Below are 6,000 nucleotides of genomic sequence, written 5' to 3'. Positions count from 1 at the left end.
AAGGAGGAAGGAGGCATGTGGGCCCGCCCATAGAGCGCGACGTCATTTCCCCCGCAACCGCGAAGCTCCAGGCCCTAGCAACAGAACTAGGCGGAAGCAACCGAACCAGACCTCATCGAACCGACCCAGCCAGCTGCGATCCGGCTGGACAGTTCACTCAAAGTGTTGGAGACCTGAAATGGAGTGGAGTGTTTTATCCTAAATATGCGCAAGGTTTGGGGCTCCTTCCCTAGCATCTATCGCCTCCCACAAGTGTGACGATTGTCAGAGAAGGTTAATGATAGTGACAGCAGCCCTTTCATTTGGCCACCTCAGGCCCTCAGTTTGGATAATCCAGCTAAGGTCCTGTGGCCTCCTTCAGTCCATTCAAGGCTGGGTGTTCCAAGATCAACACTCGGGCCTCTCTCTCTTTCCACTGGTCTTTTATCTTCTGGGAACACCTGAGGCTCCTCTATATTTTGGTGGGAGTGCTGGGGTCTTGAACTCAGGGCCTTTGAGTCTTCTCTCAAGGCTGGCTCTCTACCACTTGAGCCACAGCAGTGCCTGACAAGTCTTCCTAACTCCAGGAATCCTGGACAATGCTTTTCAAACTTTAATAGTCACACACAACACCCGGGGAGCTTGTTAAATCGCAGCTTCGGATTTAGGAAGTTGGATGATGGAGGCTGTGATTCTGCATTCTGGTAAGTGCCTAGGTGATGGTTTATGCGGCTAGTCCATGAAAAACACTGAATTGTATGATTGTAGAATAGCATCATATCTTCACTCTTTGATCTGTGCTCCTTCAATGTGTCCTACATTTTGCATATACATCCAATATAACTTGCTCCACTGAGGGTAGCCATGGAAACCTGGTCTTCTTCCCAATAGAAGGTCTAGGGCCTTCTTGTGATTTACGCTTACTTAGCTAGCTTCCTGACAAGGCTAGACCAGCACAATTGTTTAGGAAAAAAAGAATCCCTTTCTCATGGGGGAGGGGGACAGTTTTCATTACTAGCCACAGTCTTGGGTCAAAATAGTTTTCTGTTTTGTTTTGTCAGTTACAGGGCTTGAACTCAGGTCCTAGGCTCTGTCCTTGAGTTCTTTTGGCTGAAGACTAGCATTCCAAGGACAGGGAGCATGCCCTAATGGTAGAGTGCTTGCATAGCATGCATGAAGCCCAGGGTTCGATTCCTCAGTACCACATACACAGAAAAAAAGGCAGAAGTGGTGCTGTGGTTTAAGTGGTAGAGCCTTGAGAAAGCCCACAGTGCTCAGGTTCTAAGTTAAGCCCCAAGACTGGCAAAAAAAAAAAAGACTAGCACTCTAACATTTTGAGCACAGCACTATTTCCAGTTCTCTGGTGGTTAATTGGAGATAGGAGTTTCTCAAGGCCTTTCCTTGCCCAGGCTGGCTTTGAACCTCAATTCTCAGATCTCAGCCTCCTGAGTAGCTAGGATAACAAACAGGAGCCACCAGTGCCTGCATTTCATGTTTCTCTAACTTAGCCTACTGCCTCCTGCTTAGCCAACACCCCACCATGGCTACCTACTCTGATCCTTCAAACCACTGGGATTCTATTGAAAATTAATACATCTCTTCTGTTTCCTTTCCTCCCTTTCTACTTCAGGAATATAAAGAAAAAGGATGTCTAGAAGATATCACAGAAGGCTTAATTACACTCCAGTCCCTACACAGAGATTGCCACTTGGTATTATGTATTTTAACTAAGAGGATCATTCCAATGACTCTTTAAGATTGCCTTTTTCTCAATTAAAAAAAAAAAACAATGCTAGGTGGATTCTCTCAAGCCTGTAATCTCAACTATTACTGGATTCGCTCATGCCTGTAATCTCAACTATTTAGGAGGTAGATATCAGGAGGACGTGGTTAGAGGCCAGCCTAGGCAACATTTTATGGAGATCTTATCTCAAGTAGTAAGATAAGAGGACAACAGTATATATCTGTGGGAGACATTAAGTAGGGTGTGGAAGGTCTATCTAGGCTGGCTTAGGCAAAACTTAAGACCCTATATAAAAAAAAATAACTAAAAGCAAGAAAGGCCTGGAGGCATGGGTCAAGTGGTAGTGTGCCTGCCGAGCAAGAATGAGTCTCTCAGTTCAAATTTCAGTACCACAAAAATCTCTCTAAGCAAAAATCTATGCCCTGCTACAAATGTATTCCTTTGTAATGTTCTGTTGTTGCTTAAGAAATGTGTGTTCGGGGCTGGGACTTTGACCTGGTGGTGCCTAGCATGCACGAAGCCCTGGATTCTATTCCACAGTACCACATACATAGAAAAAGCCAGAAGTGATGTGGTGGCTCAAGTGGTAGAGCACTAGTGTTGAGCAAAAAGTGTCCAAGGACTGTGCACAGGCCTTGATTTCAAGCCCCATGACTGGCAAAAAAAAAAAAGTGTATGTTTTATTTTAGTTCCAACACTCTATCACTTGAGCCACAGTGCCACTTGCAGCTTTTTCTATGTGTGTGGTACTGATCTTTATGCATGCTAGGCAAGCACTCTACCACTAGGCCAAACTCCCAGGGCCAACCTTTTTGCTGACATCTAAAGAACAAATTGGAGCCAAACCTTAGTAAGCATACCTATAGCTCTCCCACTGAAAAACACTGAATTAAATACTTTGTCTCTTAGCAGATCCTTTGTCAGGACTGTGACTTTTATTATTATATATAATGTATCCTTTGTCATTACTATGCACTCAGGGCCTGGGTACTGTCCCTGAGCTTCTCTTGATCAAGGCTAGCACTACAACTGAAGCCACAGCACCACTCTGTTTTTTTTCTGTGTATGTGGTACTGAAGAATCAGGACTTTGTGCATGCTAGGCAAACACTCTAACACTAAGCCACATTCCCAGCCCTAGTATGACTTTTTATTATTATATACAATGTATCCTATCAACTTAACCCCTTTGGCCCCTTCTTAAAATAATTTCAACTGGTTTTCTTGTTCTGTTTTTATACTTGCACATAAACTACTTGGGCCACAATAACGCTCCTGTACCCTCTCCATCAATACCCCCACAATACCCTCCTCACAATTTTACTCTATCATGAGCCTTTTACTCTACCATTAATGAAAATATTTTTATTTTTAAAAAGATGATCCTCTACTCCTCTTCAAAAACACAAAAACCAGCCCGGCACCTGTGTCACACCTGTTATCCTAGCTACTCAGGAGCCTGAGCTCTGAGGATTGCTGTTCAAAGCCAGCCTGGGCACAAAAGTCCATGAGACTCCTGTGTCCAAATAACCACCAGAAAACTGGAAGTGGCACTGTGGCTGCAAGTGGTAGAGTACTAGCCTTCAGAAAGCTCAAGGACAGTACCCAGAGGATGGGCAAATATAAAAAATAAAATAATAAAAAGAATTTTTAAAACAGGATGAATCATTGACACCAGGTAGGCCTAGGCCATGGGACTCTTATTTCCAGTGAAACAGCAAAAAGCCAGAAGTGGAGCTGTAGCTCAAGTGACAGCCTTAACTGGAAAAAAGCCAAATAAATATGTGAGGCCCTGAATTTAACTCTAGTACTAGCAGTAAATAAATAAATAGATAAATAAAATTTTAAAATTGCCATTAGCTGATGGCTCACTCCTGTCATCCTAGCTGCTCAGGAGACCGAGATCTGAGGATCATAGTTCAGAGCCAGCCTGGGCAGGAAAGTCTGTGAGATTCTTACCTCCAATTAACCACCAGGTAACAGAAGTGGTGCTGTGGCTCAAATAGGGAGAGTGCTAGCCTTGAGCAACAGTGCTCAAGGACAGTACTCAGGCTCAGATTTCAAACTCCACAACTAACCAAAAAGAAAAAAAAAAAAAGAAAGCTGAAAGTAAGTGTAGAAGTAGAAGTGTGACTCAAATGATGGGGCAGGAGGCTTAAACTAGAAATCTCAGAGAAGGTGCTTAGGCCCTAATTTCAAGCCTCTAGTCCATCACCAAAAGAAAAAAAAAAGTCAGGAGTCAGGAAATGCTTAGGAGGTAGTTTGAACTCATGTATAAGAAAATAAATAGGGGTCTGGAGTTTGGCCTAGTGGTAGAGTGTTTGCCTAGTGTCTACGAAGACCTCGGTTTGATTCCTCGGTACCACATACCTAGAAAAAGCCAGAAATGATGCTGTGGTTCAAGTGGCAGAGTGCTAGCCTTGAGGAAAAAGCCCAAGGACAGTGCTTAAGCCCTGAGTTCAAGGCCCAGGACTGGCAAAAAAAAAAAAAAAAAAAAAAGAAAGAAAGAAAGAAATGGTTGAAGGATTTTTTTTTTCTTTTTAATTGATTCAATAATCTTTATTGAGGCCTACCAGTGATAAACTGTATTCGTCACAAGCTTTGGGTTCAGTCTCCAACCCCTACTACAACAAAGGCAGATGGAGACAAATGCAGAAAATTCTCCCCAGTAGTCTAATAAAGATAGTCCTATTACAAAACGCTCCAACCACAAAGGAAGCCATGGTAAGCAGCAGGGAAGCTATTTCCTCCTAGAGATCCTCTGAAAATGCTTCATACAACAATGGCACGGGAGGGCTCTTAGATTTGAGCCCTGCAAGATGGCCATCATTCTGCCATAGAGAGGTGGAAGGGAGGTATTACAGATGGACAAGCAGCACAAGGCAGGCCAGATAAGGAAAGGAAAGCTCCTTACCCCTAGCATTCCTTACCTCTCCCTTGCCAAGCTCAGCTCCAGATCAAGACCTGTGGTGCTGCCCTGTCACTGGGCCAGGAGCCAGCTGGAAGGTTGCATGCTCTCACATTCCCTTGCATTCCGCACTCACCACATGGAACCATATGCTGTAATTATGCTCTGCCATTTAGCATCAGCATGAGAGACAAGAATTCTAGCTTTCCAAAGGTTAAATAAATTTCCCCTTCTGTTTAGTTTTGGTGGTTTCAGTGGGTTTTCGTACTGTTGGAATTTGTGTCAAAATTACTCCTCCTCCTTCCTTGCTTCCAAAGCATTTGCTGGTGCTTTGGCTTTTCAAAAAGAATGAGGCAGTGAAACAGACTTTTCTGCAGTGTACTGTTTCGTAAGAGCGAGCAGTGATCATGCCTTACAACTGCAATACCAAGCACTGGGCAAAATTTTTCTATCTGGTACCACATTTTCTCCTCACACAGCTTGAACTTTTTTTTTAATATTTAAATTTTTTTTTTTTTTTTTTGCCAGTCCTGGGGTTTGAACTCAGGCCTAGGTAATGTCCTTGAGCTTTTCTCAAGGCTAACACTCTTATCATTTGAACCCATAGCAGCAGTTCTGGCCTTTCTGTGTATGTGGTACTGACATGCGAGGCAAGCGCTCTACCACTAGGCTGCACTCCTGGCCTGTGACCTTTTTTACTTATTCAGACATCCAACTTATTTTTTTTCCCCTTTGTGGAACTGAGATTCCAACCCAGAGCTCACATATGCTAGGCATGTAGTCTCCTGCTGAACCACATCTCTCAAACCCCACTCGACACATGTTTAGTGAGGGTGATTTCTGTGCCAGGCATTGTACTAGGGACAAAAAATAATGCAGCACGCCTGGATCTCTCGAGCTTACATTCAACGAGGGTGTTAGGCAATAAAACACAATTATAAAAGACTGTCAGAGAGTAAAAGTGTGAGTGCCCTAGATAAAGCAAGGTAAGAGACTGGGTAGAAAATGCACTCAGGAGTGTGTGTTGCCAGTTTGTGTGTTCCAGTACTAGAGCTTACATAATATTTACAAAAAAACCAGAGATACCCCAACACTCACTTGAAGTAGCTAGGAGTTTTTTTGTTTTTTGTTTTTTTTTGCCAGTCCTGGGCTTCAGCTCAGGGCCTGAGCACTGTCCTTGGGGTTTCTCAAGGCTAGAGCTCTACCACTTGAGCCTCAGCACCACTTCCGGCTTTTTTCTATGTATGTGGTACTAAGGAATCGAACCCGGGTCTTCATGCATGCTAGGCAAGCACTTTAACCACTAGGCCAAACTCCCGGCCCATAGCTAGGAGTTTTTAATCAGCCCAGTGGTGACTACGCCCGCTTGT

This window comes from Megascapheus bottae, chromosome 22, assembly GCF_031878675.1.
Source record: "Megascapheus bottae isolate mThoBot1 chromosome 22, mThoBot2.hap1, whole genome shotgun sequence".
NCBI classification, from domain to species: domain Eukaryota; kingdom Metazoa; phylum Chordata; class Mammalia; order Rodentia; family Geomyidae; genus Megascapheus; species Megascapheus bottae.
Note: the sequence above shows the minus strand (reverse complement) of the source record.